At 40.3% G+C, this 14,992-nt stretch overlaps 1 protein-coding gene and 1 long non-coding RNA gene across 2 annotated transcripts in view; both read left to right on the forward strand.

The window, feature by feature from the left end:
• The window catches only part of KCMF1 (potassium channel modulatory factor 1), a 79,390-nt gene that overhangs the window by 14,357 nt on the left and 50,041 nt on the right, over positions 1-14,992 (forward strand). The window lies entirely within an intron of this gene.
• On the forward strand, positions 1,438-8,746 carry LOC128311242 (uncharacterized). Its single transcript, XR_008289433.1, has 2 exons — positions 1,438-3,354; positions 3,580-8,746. It is a non-coding gene; the product is annotated as an uncharacterized LOC128311242 (long non-coding RNA).

Below are 14,992 nucleotides of genomic sequence, written 5' to 3' on the forward strand. Positions count from 1 at the left end.
GCTCTTGGAGTGAGGAAGGTTGTGGAACTTGATGTGCACTTTCAAAGGAGTGGGCTAGAGCCCAGACTGCAGGGTGTTAAATCCTGAAAGAACACAAGAAGTTAGGAATATTCCCTAAAGATTTAACTGTGAAGGGAAGGAGAGATGTCAACAGTGAAAGGTATCTCTAGCACCTGGAGCAGGTTTTGGCAGATATTAGAGACTGGGAAAATCATTCATTCAACACTGTGCCTACTACTAGTATAGTATTTAAAAGTGGGGTAGAGTAATGAAAGATAAGTTCTCATTAGGGGGGCAAAAAAGAAACATATCATATAATTTTGGTTCATGATAAATATTCTCAAGAGCATAAAGCAGAGTGAGGGAATAGGGAATAAGGATTAAATGTGATAGAAGGTGAATGAGTGCTCTGTGTAGCTATTTTTAAAAGAATGGTCAGGAGGGCCTTTCAGAGGATGTGCTCCTTTGAAGCAGAGACTTAGTCAAGTATAAAGCCCTGGGGTTAGAGTAAAGTAGGTTTGAGGAACAGAGTAGCTGGAGCTGACCAAATGGGAGGATGAGGAGAGAAGAAGAGGTAGCAATGGACTGACTCCAGATTATATGGGGCACTTAGAGGCTATGATGAGACATTTGAACTTAATTCTTTGAATGTCGAGCTACCAGGACTTGCTGGTGTAGTGTAGGCAAAAGCACGTGGATACGAAGAAGGCCATTTACTGAGACAGGGAAGCCAGGGGGGAAGGAACGTGTTTGGAGGTGGAGGTCAGGAGTTCTGTTTCAGACACACTAGGTTAGAGATGTCTGTTAGATGTTCAGGCAGAGCTGTCTAGGCCATTTGGATGAATGACCTGGAGTTGAACTGGCTGAATGAGTGAATGAAGTCAAGACTTGATGTGACTGTTGCTCTTCTCTCCAGTTTACTGGGGCTTGAGTTCCTCAAACCTTTTAGTAGGTAAATGTCTGGAAGCCTATGACCCTTGTCTTTTTTCTCAAAGTAGCAAGAAAGAGGGAGCACAGAGGTAGAAAGCCCTGTGTGTCTCCTGTGGCAGTGCTGTAGTGATACAGTTCCAGACAGGAGAGCTCACTGTGGGAATTAGGCCAGTTTGGCAGCTGGGTAATGAATTAGTTTATTTTCGTTCTTTTCTCGCCAATAAATCAAGAGAAAGATAGAATAATAAACCTTTTGGTCCAGAAGGAAATCAACCTTCTATTTTTTTCCCAAATTGTGTTCTAGAAAGGCTGAGTCATACTACTTGAGATCATAGTGAGGACTAGAATTCAGATCCCATGACTCTTGTTCCAGCCCATTTTCTACTGTATATGCTGCTGGGATGAGGGCTCAGAGTTTGTTAGTTTGTAGACTAATACTAGAGGCTAGACTTCTGCATTAGATAGAATTTTCCTGTGTACTCAAATTTTTTTCTGAGATGCTGGGATTTTGGAGCCAGACTGCCTGGGTTCAAACTCTTCCTTAGTCACTTACTCACTGTGACATCAATAAGTTGTTTACCTCTCTGTGCATCATTTCATGGAATGGGCATAATGCTTACTTAATCTCAGGGTGTTTAGTTGATTGATTATTATATATAAAAATTTAGGCTAGTGACTGGCGTATAATCACTCATTGGGGCACCTGGGTGGTTCAGTCTGTTGAGCATCTTAACTCTTGATATCTGCTGAGGTCATGATCCCAGGGTCTTGGGAGCCCTGTGTCAGTCTCAGTGCTGAGTGTGGAGACTGCTTGGGATTCTCTCTCTCCCTCTGCCTTTCTCCCCTGCTTGCACTGTCTCTCCCTCTCTCTCTAAAAGCAAGGGGGAAGGAAGGGGACACCTTGGTGGCTCAGTCGGTTGAGCAGTTGACTCTTAGTTTTGGCTCAGGTTGTCATCTCATGGTTCGTGAGTTCAAGCCCCACATCAGGCTCCATGCTGACAGTGTAGAGCCTGCTTGGGATTCTCCTTCCCTCCCTTCCTCCCTCCCCCCCCCCCCCCGTGTCCCTTTCCTCCTTATGTGCACATGCTCCCTCCCTCTCTCTCTCAAAATAAGTAAGCTTAAAAAAAATTAAACAAATAAAAAATAAATTAAAAAAATAAAGGGGCACCTGGGTGCCTTAGTTGATTGAGCGTCCGACTTTGGTTTGGGTCATGATCTCAATGGTTCGTGAGTTCAAGCCCCACGTTGGACTCACTGCTACCCACTTTGGATCCTCTGTCCCCCTTGCTCTCTGCCGTTTCCCCACTTGTGCTCTTTCTCTCAAAAATAAATAAAACATTAAAAAAAATTGTTTGAGCCACCTTCATTTGTGTCTTGGATGTAGAAAACAGCTGTTTTTCACACTTCTAAATTCTTCGCATATAATTTGAGCACTAACAATATGCAAATTATATTTCCTTATTTGAGATATAGTCCCTGCACTCAAGGAATTTGTATTCTATTGAAGAAGGAAGGATAAAAATACAGGAGATAACAAAAGCTTACCCTTACAGGCCAATGAAAGCTATGGATACTCCCTTCCTTTTCTGATATTCTGTAAATCAAAGTGTCCGATGAAGGCATAGAGACTGAGGAGAAGGGATCTGAGCCATCTTTGTGGAGAAGGGACTTGCTTGGATAGAGTAAAAGCAGATAGATATTCCAACCAAGGCAGTAGGCAGAAATGAGTACATAATAAGAAGGCTACATAGATATTATTAGATGAGGATGTAAGAGGAGCTTTTCACTGGTTGAGTAGCTCAGAGTGTTGATCCATAGGTTAGTGGCAACCTAAAGGCAGGACTAAGGAGATGATTCTGTATCTTTTTTATGTTCTAGGACTTTTTAAAAAAGTCAACTGAGATTAACACATAATTATTAATATGTTCCCCTGGTCTATTACTTAGTTTTCAACACATTTTGCCATTTTTATATCAGCCGCCTCTCTTTTTTAGGGTTTGAACATTTTACAAATCCCAGACCTGCATATCATTTTACCCACAAATATTTCAGCATTTATCTCTAGCTGATAGGGATGCATTAAACATACATGCTTGCATGTGAAGCCACAGTATCATTATCACACTTGACAGAAAAAACAATAATTCTTGAATATTATCTAATACCCAGTTCATGTTCAGTTTTTCCAGTTGTCTCAAAAGTGTCTTTTTTTTTTTAATGTTTGTTTATTTTTGAAAGAGAGTGCAAGTTGGGGGGGGGGGGGGGCGGGCAAAGAGAAAGACACAGAATCTGAAGCAGGCTCCAGGCTCTAAGCTGTCTGCTCAGAGCCCAACATGGGGCTCGAACCTATGAAGTGCGAGATCATGACCTGAGCCGAAGTTGGTTAACTGACTCCAGGTGCCCCTCAAAAATTTCTTTTTAGGGGTGCCTGGGTGGCTCAGTCGGTTGAGTGTCCGACTTCAGCTCAGGTCACGATCTCACAGTTCGTGAGTTTGAGCCCCGTGTCGGGCTCTGGGCTGATGGCTCAGAGCCTGGAGCCTGCTTCCGATTCTGTGTCTCCCTCTCTCTCTGCCCCTCCCCCGTTCATGCTCTGTCTCTCTCTGTCTCAAAAATAAATAAACTTTAAAAAAAAAAAATGTCTTTTTAAAGTTAGTTTGTTAAAATCAGTATTTAAACAAGGTCTACATATTACATTTGGTTGGTATGTCCTTTAAAATCTGTATTTGTAACAGTCCTCTCCTCTTTTAAAAGTGCTGTTTATTTGTTGAAGAAACTAGATTATTTCTTTAATAGTATGTCTCACATTCTGGCTCACGTTTTTATGATGTCTTTTTAACATATTCTTTCATTTCCCCGTATTTATGTGGTACTCGGTTCTAGAAGCTTGATTCAGATGTTTGTTTGTTTTGATAAGACCGTTTCATAGGTGCTAAATATTTCATAATAATTCTTATTATATCACATTGAGAGGCCCATAATGTCTGGTTGTCTCAGTGGGTTCAGATGTCAGCCTGTCCCTCCATTGGCTGTCAGTGATGTAAGCTGCCTGGATCTTTTGCTTCATAGTGGTTGCAAGACGTTGATTTTCCAGCTCTTACAATTTCTCCTGTGTTTATTCAATGGAATTTTTCTGTAAAGAACTCTTAGTCATATATGCTTTAAAGAAATCACTGTAATATAAAGGAAAAATAAGAATGAAATGATGTATAATAAAATAATGTGTCTTTCAAGATGTAAATGCTCAGGCATAATTATATTAGAGGAAATAATGAGGAGTTTGTACCAATATATAGAATCACTGCGAATGTGACAGCTTCAAATGCAAATCCTTAACAGACATCTTGGCAGTTCAGATACCTTAAACAATGTTGCCATTGATGCTGTTCCTTTTTGAACAACTCACAGTGTCAAGTTCTACACAATTACACGAGCAATTGTTACTGGTGATTTCAATGTGTGTAAAAATCATGCAAAAAGTAGTTAATATCTATATGTAAAATTGACCTATCTTCTGAGTTCAGGCCATTATAAACAGTTTTTCCATTGAGACATTTTATTTACTTTTTTTTTTTTTAAGTTTATTTATTTATTTTGAGAGACAGCACGAACAGGGGAGGGACAGAGAGAGAGAGGAAGAGAGAGAATCCCTAACAGACTCTGCACTGACAGTACGTAGCCCCACTCAGGGCTTGTACTCATGAATTGTGAGATCATGACCTGAGCCAAGATCAAGAGTCAGATGCTTAACCAACTGAGCCACCAAGGAACTTTTTTTTTTTTTTTTTTTTTTGAGAGAGAGCGCAAGTGCAAGTGGAGGAGAGGGGCAGAGAGTTTTAAGCAGGTTCCACACTCAGTACAGAGCCCGACCTGAGTCCAGTGTGAGTCCATGACCCTGGAATCATGACCTGAGCCAAAATCAAGAGTTGGATGCTCAACCAACTGAGCCACCCAAGCACCCCTACTTTTTTTTTTTTTTTTTTTTTTAAGTAAACTCTACACCCAACCTGGGGCTGGAACACAACCCTGACATCAAGAGTCACGTGCTCTACTGACTGAGCCAGCCAGGCACCCCTCCATTGGGACATTTTAAAGTCATGGGAAAAGTGGGACAGTTTTTCACTGTGTAATATTGTCCATCACATTACAAGTTTCTAGAATCCCTGGCCATTGACCTCCCACATGTTGAGGTAAATACCCAGTCATTGTGATAACCAAATTTTCAAAATGTCCTCTCAGAAGTAATGTTACCCTCTTTAAGAATCTACATTAAGTGAATATATTAAGGCAGAAAATCAAATAACTACTACAAGTAAACATTTGAAAGTGAGAGATAGGGGCGCTTGGGTGGCTCATTCAGCTAAGCATCTGACTCTTGATTTTGGCTCAGGTCATGATCTCACAGTTTGTGGGATCAAGCCCTGCATCCTGCCCCATGCTGATAACACAGAGCCTGCTTGGGGGAGTCTCTTTTCCTTTTTCTCTGCCCCTCCCCTGCTCACGCGCTCTCTCTCAAAAAAAGTAAACATTAAAAAAATTTTTTTATTAAAAAAGAAAAGATAAAATACATCTCTTTTTGCTAATACTTTATGCCTGGCAAACCTAAGGGACTCTTAAAAATTATTAGAATTAATGAGATAATTTAGTAAGTGTTTATATACCTAGAAGTGAGAATTGCTGGATCATAGGGTATGACTAATTTTCATTTAACATATTCTGTTGCACTTTTTTCCCCTCATTGCTTCTTCCTGATTATTGTCAGTCTTAAAGATATGAAACCTTTTTGATATGATAGGACTTTTTTCCCAGTCACATTGGCCTTGTATATGTGTGGTGCCTTGGCTCCTCCAAAAGATTTTCATTTTTGTTGTAGAAGACATTGCTCTGACTTTTCTTTATGCTTTCTGGATTTCATAAGGCCCAAAAGGTCACTTTTTTTTTTTTAAGATTTTATTTTTAAGTAATCTCTGCACCCAACAATGGGGCTCAAACTTGCAACCCCAAGATTAAGTCCCTGCTCTACCTACTGAGCAAACCAGGCACCCCAAAGAGGTCACTTTTTTGGCCATTTGCCATGCCCATAATTTTCTGTTTATTAGCTTGCTTGCTTTTAGACAGAAAAGGTAAAAAATAAATTGAGGGAGTGAGTTAAACACATACATGTGGGAAGTGGGGAAATTGAATGTATGTGCTTTAGAGAGAGGAGGGGGACTTAGAGGTGGGAAATACATCACAGAGTAAGACTGAGAGCCCAGAAGGGGAAGGAGCTTGTAGGAGAATTGTTGACCACTGGCCTGTTTGGTTATTAACTGCAGCTTGCTTATTTGACCCCGAATTTAGCAAGAAATCGATTTTTATAACACCCAGAAAACACATGCGTAATGGAAACACAAGTTTCATGAAACTACCCTATTTGCATTGCACTCTGATAATTTTCTATTGCTTTTTCAAGAAATTGTGCTTATGATCAGTGATTCTCAACCCTATCAGTGCCTCATTTATTTGTATAATAAATATTTTAACACAGTTGATTATTCTGAAATAAAGTTAATTGATAAGTCATCAACTACCTTATATGTTAAAGTTAAGTACATTGTTGAGTGCCTACATCTACTTACAGTAAATACTTTTGGACTTACAAGAAATAAGATCAGAAAACATACCCTATAAAAAGTATAGGAAAATGAAAGAGTTGAGATCTATGTAGATAGTAGAATAAAAACTGTTAGAATAAATAAAAAGTGAAATAAGAGAAAGAGGGAAATTTTTAAAATAGGGAAAATATAAAGAGAGAAATAATTTTACTTGATATAGGGATAACATAAGACAAATTAGACTATCTTACTGAATAAATAAAAGTATCACTAGGGGCACCGGAGTGGCTCAGTCCATCAAACGTCCGACTTTTGATACCGGCTCAGGTCATGATCTCACAGTTGAGAGGTGGGTAGCACTGTATACTCATCAATGAGTTTGTCGTTTATGAGTATAGTGTCAAAATAATTCCCTGTGAAATGACTTGGCATGAGACCAGGAAGTTGAAGTCTCATGGAAAACCTAGTGGAACACCCACCATTAGCAACCTACAATCAGCTTCTAGTCTTCAACCCCCGCCTGGGGAGCAAATTCTTTGGTAAACAATACGGAGTTGAGGCTAGCCTGGAAAAAGAAACAGCGGCTGTGTGGGAGGCTTTGGGAGGCATTATTAGAGTAAAAAAGAAAATAACAGCCCCAGATAAAGTTTAACATTTAATTTTCACAAACATGGATTTCTAATCATTCTGCAACAAAAAGTTAAATATGTATAGGACAACCGTGATGTGAAATATGTTTAATGTTAATACAATTTAGAAAGAACCTTCTATTTCGTAAGTCCCTGCTAAATCATGTTTGGAAATAAATATATTCCGAATAGTCTCTATTACCTATTTGAAAATTATAGCTGCAAAAGCACTGTGGTACAGGTATGCGGTGGTAGAAGCTCCATCATTGCAAACAGCTTCGTCATCAGATTTTCTGAAATGCTAAACAGTCTTTTGTAAAGTTATAAATGAAGCAAAATGGACTTTTCTTAACTTATGGATGGTGGCATACCTGGAAAATCAGTGTTTTTAAAGCTGCAGAAATATTTTGTGTTTATGGGGAAAATGGAGTTTAGTCGTATGATTAGATAATTTTAAAGGTTGTTATTATTATTTTATTTCCTACATGAATGTCTCCTGGGAAATTTGGCCTAGCTTATTGGGATGTTGAACAGTTCTTTACTGCATTTCCAGACACCTAGTATCTTTGGTGCTTTCCCCCCAATAAACTTCAGTAGTAGCCCCGATCATTGTGATGAACAAAAAAATACCCCCACAGAGTTCCAGTATGCCCCCTGGGAGTGGTACCTCCAAGGAGAGCTAGTGTGCGTAAACTGATTTCATTGGGTCATGACCTCTGGTTTGAAAAACACAGAAGGCTTTTGCATCTTCCTCAACACTAGCAGAAGAATCAATTGCAACATTATTGGAAATGTAAGATTACTTCCTAGTGTTGATGGATCTGCTTCAGTTAGCTTTGTTCTTTACATTCTGGCTTTCAGACTCCAAGGTAGATTTTAGTGACCTCCAGTACAAATGATACCAGTGTCCCGTGAAATAGGCAGATATCCTTTCAAAGGCATATTTCAGTTTGTCTAATCTCTGAACATACCCCACGCATGCCTTGTTAGAGCACTTACTACACTATTTGAGGATCATTTGTTGAACCATCTGCCTCCTTCGTTTTTTTTTTTTAATAACCTTTTAATTGTGTAGTAATTTCAGATTTATGGAAAAGTTGCAAAGATAGTATAGAGATTTCCCATTTACCCCTCACTCAGTTTCTGCTAATGTCAACGTGTTACCATGGCATATTTGTCAAGACTACTAACCTGACGTTGGTGCGTTTATTACTGAACTGGAGATTTACTTGAATTTTTACCAGTTTTTCCACTAATAGCCTTTTTCTGTTACAGGATCCAGTATAGGGTAGCACATTGCATTTAGTGCTTCCTGGTTTTGACTTCAGTAGCTGCAGAGAACAAGTGCATAAATCCTTTGCCATTCTGTCATTATACTGTATTCGTTTCTCATGTTAAAACAAGACACCCAAGGGGCACCTGGGTTGAGCATTGGACTCTTAGCTCAGGTCATGATGTCACAGTTCGTGGGTTTGAGCTCCTCATTGGGCTCTGTGCTAAGAGCAACGGGAGTCTGCTTGGGATTTTCTCTGCTTCTCTCTCAGCACTTGTCCTGTGTGTGCGTGCATCCATTCTCTCTCTCTCTCTCTCTCTCTCTCTCTCTCAAAATAAATAAAATAAAACTGTAAAAAATAAATAAAACAAGACACCCAGAACTGAATGCAGTTCTTTTAAAATAATATTAATAATTAATTAATAATAATAATAATAATTATTATTATTATTACTTTAAGTTTCGTTATTTTGTGGGGCACCTGGGTGGCTCTGTTGGTTAAGCATCCGACCTTAGCTCAGGTCATGATCTCGCGGCTTGTGGGTTTGAACCCTGCATCAGACTCTGTGCTTACAGCTCAGAGCCTGGAGCTTGCTTCAGTTTCTCTCTCTCTCTCTCTCTCTCTCTCTCTCTCTCTCTCTCACTCTCTCTCTCTCTCTCACTGTCCCTTCCCCGCTTGTGCTCTCTAAAATAAAAAAAAATTTTTTTGTAAATAAATAATAAAGTTTATTTATTTTGAGAGACAGAGACTGTCTCTGTCTGAGTTGGGGAGGGGTAGAGAGAGAGGGAGACAGAGAATCCAAAGTAGGCTCTGCGCTGTCAGCACAGAGCCCAGTGCAAAGCTCGAACTCACAAAATTGTGAGATCGTGCCCTGAGCCGAAACCAAGAGTCAGACACTTAACTGACTGAGCCACCCAGGTGCCCCTAAATGCAGTTCTTCACATATGGTCCAAGAGTAAAACATCTTGGGAATAGTAGTTATGTATCTTATATGTTTGCTACTATGACCTGAGCTTGTTTATTTGCTGGCTTCTTTAGCAACTGCATCTGATTTTAGGCTAATACTGAAGCTGAAGTTCTGCTTAGTTAATTCACTCAGAATTTTTTATCCCATGGATTGCTGTTACATCTAAAGGCAAAACCTTATGAGACTCCCTTTAAAAATTCAGCTTATTTTGGCATAACCATTCACCTTTCTTTGAATTGCTGTTCTGTCACCCAGCATTTTAGCTGTTTCTTTCATGCACAAGCTTTATAGGTATATTTTCTGTCATTTTCTAAGTCACTATTAAAAATATTATATAGAATGAGGTCAAGTACGGGACCTTACAGTGGTGCAAGATAAGTGGCAGGTGAAAAGATGTAGCAAGTATGTAACTATGCGAGGAAGCTAAAATGTTAGCAAAGAGTGAAGGTCTTGATTCAGTGTTACTTCTTTGTGGACTGTGGGTGGTGCCTAAGCTAGAACTCTTGCAAAATGAGAGCAGTTGAATTTTTTAGAGGAAGGTCTGGTAGCAGGGGGGGCAGTTTTACCTAAGAATGAAGCCAGTTGTGATTCATAGGATTGATAGCTTACCTTTCATTTTATTGGTCTCACCTGAATCTTCCACTTTAAGATAGTCATGAGCCTTACTTCAATTAGGCCTTTTTATGAATGGCGTTGAAAATTTTGGAGGACTTTAGATACTTTTCTTATTACCAAGGATGTACTTGAATCACATACTTCCTCTTCAGTAATGCCTGGTCATTTATCATTTCCCATTTTTCTATATATTTTTTTTCCCGTTGGTCTTTTTCTGAATTTTTAAGAGCCCATCGTTGTTTGTTATATTTGCTGCAAATATTTCTCCTCGTCTTATTCTTTGACTTTGTTTATGGAATCTTGTGTCACTATTAAAGTTGCATACCTCTCTATTATCAGATTTACAGTGTGCTCCCCCCATTTATGGTTTCAAGTTCCCTGTGTTGCTTAGACAGTCTTAACTCGCCCATTAACAGGTAATAAAAATATCCTCTTACAGTTTTAACTTTCTAGCTCTTCAAAAAAACCTAAACCATATTTATCATTTTTAAGATCTATGGCTGGAGAGTCAGTCCTTTAAAAATGGAATTTTTACATATGTGTGAAAATGTGTCTTGCATTCAGAAGAGCATACAAAATGTGCATATTCAGTAGAAAGATAGATCTTTGTTTTCATCACCCATATGACAAAGTAGACCATCTCACACACATCCATAACCACTGTCGGGACCCTTGTCTTGATTATCCTCTTGCTTTTCTCTATACTTTAACCCTCAATGTATCTATTCCTACCTGAGCAACATATTGTTTAGTTATGAAACATGGAGTAACAACCTCGCTGTGTGAAGAAAGGGCAGTTTGCACTGTTGGGGAAAGCTCTGAGGACAGGAGAAGCTGACCAGTCTGCCTTCAGCCTCACTGAGACTTTCCAGTGAGGAAACTTGGAGAAGTCATTGGGTGAGGTCATGAGAGAACTTTGGAAACTCAGGGCCGCCACAGATGGAGGGATTTGGTTGGGCCCTTGTGTGGACCAGGGTAGATTTCCAGCAGAGGTGTGGTAATAGGATGGGTGCTCACTGTGGCCCACCTCTTGCTCCCATGAGCAGGTCAGAGTAGAACACTTGGGTAAAATGAGGGTCCCCAGCTGAACCTCTGTCCTGGAGGGGAGAATAGGAACTTCAACAGCACACAGCCACGACCAACCAAGTCCAGACAAACAGCTGAGCCTGAGCCACACTCCCTGGACATCATTCTTTCCTCAGATTAAAAAGAAAATGCACAAAACTATATGAGTGTGTGTGTGTGTGTGTGTGTGTGTGTGTGTGTGTGTGTGGTTGATTATTATTACTTGTGGTAGTCCTGTAAAGTTTCCATGAACACTGAATTAGCAAATACTGAGCAATTGCTTCTAGGGGAAATTCAGGGTTAGGTTCCTGTAAGCCTCTGGTCACATTTTCATAAGTAGATCAGTCTTGTTTTATAAGTGATTCTGTTGAAAGGCATCCTACTTAATACATATTGTTGATTTATGAATATAGAACTCAGCCAACAGCACTATAACTCATGCCTGAACAAAGCTTCTCTGATACCTGTTTTCTCTGTAAGACACATCACAGCCTTATGATGCTTAGGAACACTAGACAGCACTACAGCACTGCCTTTAGGGGCCATTTTAAACTGTGAAACTACCTATAAACAGTACAAAAAGGTAAGAACCATGGCACTAAATAGGCCATGAAAAGGACACTTATTTAAAATATGAGGGCAGAAACAAGAAGGGAGAGTGTTGCCTTTGTTTGTTTGAATATTTATTTATTTTGAGAGAGAGTGTGTGTGCGAGCAGGAGGAGGGGCAGAGAGCGAGGGAGAGAGAGAATCCCAAGCAGGCTCTGCATTGACAGAGCAGTGCACCCCAAGGTGCATTAAGTTCTTAAGATTACTTCCCCTGCATCCTTTCTCCAGAAACTATAGAAGTATATGCTACCAAAAGAATGAGAGGAAAACAATGGGAAGATGGAATCTAGGAATCAGAAGACCAATACAAGAGAGAAAGCAGCAACAAAAATCTCCAGGAAGCAGGTGCTTGTGTGGCTCAGTCGTTAAGCATCTGACTTTGGCAAAGGTCACGATCTCACGGTTTGTGAGTTTGAGTCCCGCATCTGGTGAGCTCCATCCCTGCTTTGGGTAAGCTCGAACCCCACATGGGGTGAGCTTGAGCCCCATTTCCGGTGAGCACAAGCCCCCCATCGGGTAAAACACGAGTCCCGCTTCGGGTGAGCCCTGCTTCTCTCTCTCTCCCCCTCTCCCCCTCTCCCCCTCTCCCCCTCCCTGGTGGGATTCTCTTTCTCTCTGCCCTTTGCTCACTTGTGGCTCGCTCGCGCGCGCGCTCTCTCTCTCTCTCTCTCTCTCTCTCTCTCTCTCTTTCAAAAAAAAAAATCACCAGGAAGCTAGGTGATAAAGTGGCAACCCCCAGAATCACTAGTCCACGTGAGAGCAGTGACTCACAAAGCCATACATGTCAAGTGGCCATCATCCAGATCCTGAGGCCACAGTATTGTTTTACACTGTTTACTGAAGTTTAACACATTCAGACAAGTACACAAATCATAAACACAGCTTGGTTTTCACAAAGTGAACACATCCTGTGCAGCACCTAGATCAAGTAACAGCATATTACCAAAGCCCCAGAAGTCTTCCTCATGCCCCTTCTAGTAACTACCCAAGTGACTATCTTGACTTCTTTTTTTTTTTCTTAAAATTTTTTTAATGTTTATTAGTTTTTGAGAGAGCGTGAATGGGAGATTGGCAGAGAGAGGGAGGCAGGCTCCAGGCTCCAAGCTGTCAGTACAGAGCCCGATGCGGGGCCCAAACCCTTGAACTGTGAGATCTTGACCTGAGCCGAAGTCGGACACTTAACTGACTGAGCCACCCAGGGCACCCCACTATCTTGACTTCTAACGTTCTAGATTAATTTTCCATTTTGTTCATATAAATGTATAAACATACATACATACATATATAGTAATGCTTGCAGCGTTTTCACGGTCATTCGTGCACATTACTAGCTGAGGTTATAAAAGGCAACACATGGGGCTCCTGGGCAGCTCAGTTGGTTGAGTATCTACTGACTCTCGATTGCGGCTCAGGTCATGATCTCACGGTTCATGGGTTCAAGCCCCACGTTGGGCTTGCTTGGGATTCCTCTCTCCCCTGCTCACTCTTTCTCTCCCCCTCTCTCTCAATAAAAACTTAAAAAAAAAAAAGGAACCTAATCCACCTTAAAATGCACTTGAACGATAACTTCCCTTGGTGTAGAATTTTAATTTGGAAATTTCTTTCCTTTAGAACTTTGATGACATTAATGCATCACCTTTTACTGTCCCAAGTGTACCTGTTAAAACATCAGATTTTCTTTATCTTTGTGTGTAACCTCTACTCCCTTCTTCTCCCCACCCCTCTTCTGGAAGCTAGTAGAATTAGAATCTCTTTCTTATGTCTGCTCTTCTGAAATGTGATTGGTAGGTCTCCTTTTATCCACTGTGTTGGGTATTCTATGGGCACTGTCATTCTGGCAATTAATATCCTTTTTTTTCTGAGTTTTCTTCAGTTATTCTGTTGGTTATTGCCTCCCCTCCGTTTTCCCACTTTTAGGATACTGAAACTTCCGGACAAGTGTTCCAATTTTCTTCTCTTTATGCTCTATTCTTTCTATCCCCCACCCTTTCTCTTGGAAGTAATTCAGTTACTTAACTCCAGCTCCTCTGTTTTCAGTAAAAAATGTTCTTTACATGAGTTCCCTAGGTTCGAGACCCTCTGTTTTACCCTCTTTAATCAATAAACTTTTACTTTTTGCTTGGAGTGTACTGTTGGAGAGACAACTTAGAAATTTAAATGCTTCCTGAGTCTTTTAACTATAAAGAACAAACTGATGGTTACCAGCAAGGAGCTGGGTGGGGGAATGGGTTAAATATGTGATGGGGATCGAGGAGTGCACTTGTGATGAGCACCAAGTGATGTATGGAAGTGTTGAGTCACTGTATTGTCCACCTGAAACTAATATTACACTATATGTTAACTGGATTTAAATCGAACCTTAAAAAAAAAATTTAACTTTTTCTCAAAGAGCTTTTACATATTACATCTGTCTACAGTTCTCCACCCTGACTTTCGTTCCAGTGGTACCTGATGCTGCCAGTCCTGGACATTTTGTTGTATCCGCACTGTAAATTGGGTTGTTGCTTAGCTTTCCCCTTTACCCATTCTAGGATTCAGCTGTCTTCAATTTCCTAAGCCCATTACCACTCATCCATCTACTTTCCATCTTCCAAATTTTGTTGCTATTGTTTACTCTTACTCTATCATTATGAAATTGTCAATTTTTAAATTCCAATACTAAAGAGTTTCAGAAAAGAACAGCATTAGATTTTACCTTGTTACCTGTTCTATAGAAGACTTCATTTTTACAAAATTATGGCTCAGTCTCAAATGCAGTTGTCAGTACCTTGCTGTCCAGTCTGGTGGCCACTAGCCATATGGGCACTTGAAATGTGGCTAGTGTGGAACTGGATTTCAAATTGTATTTAGTTTTGGGGCGCCTGGGTGGCTCAGTCGGTTGAGCGTCTGACTTCAGCTCAGATCATGATCTCACATTTCAGGAGTTTGAGCCCCACGTTGGGCTCTGGACTAACAGCTCAGAACCTGGAGCCTGCTTCCGATTCTGTCTCCCCCTCTCGCTGCCCCTCCCCTGATCGTGTTTTGTTTTTCTCTCTCAATCAATAAACATTAAAAAAAAATTTTGAATAACTTATATTTAATTGTAAGCAATTATATTTAGGGGTGCCTGACTGGCTCAGTTGGAAGAGCATGCAATTCTTAATCTCAGGGTGGCGAGTTCAAGCCCCACATTGGGTGTAGAGATTACTTAAATAAATAAAAACTTAAAAAGAAATTACATTTAAAAAGTCACATGTGCAGGGAGCCTGGATGGCTCAGTCAGTTAAGCATCCGACTTTAGCTTAGGTCATGGTCTCGTGGTTCGTGAGTTCGA

The sequence above is a fragment of the Acinonyx jubatus genome, chromosome A3 (assembly GCF_027475565.1).
Source record: "Acinonyx jubatus isolate Ajub_Pintada_27869175 chromosome A3, VMU_Ajub_asm_v1.0, whole genome shotgun sequence".
NCBI lineage: Eukaryota > Metazoa > Chordata > Mammalia > Carnivora > Felidae > Acinonyx > Acinonyx jubatus.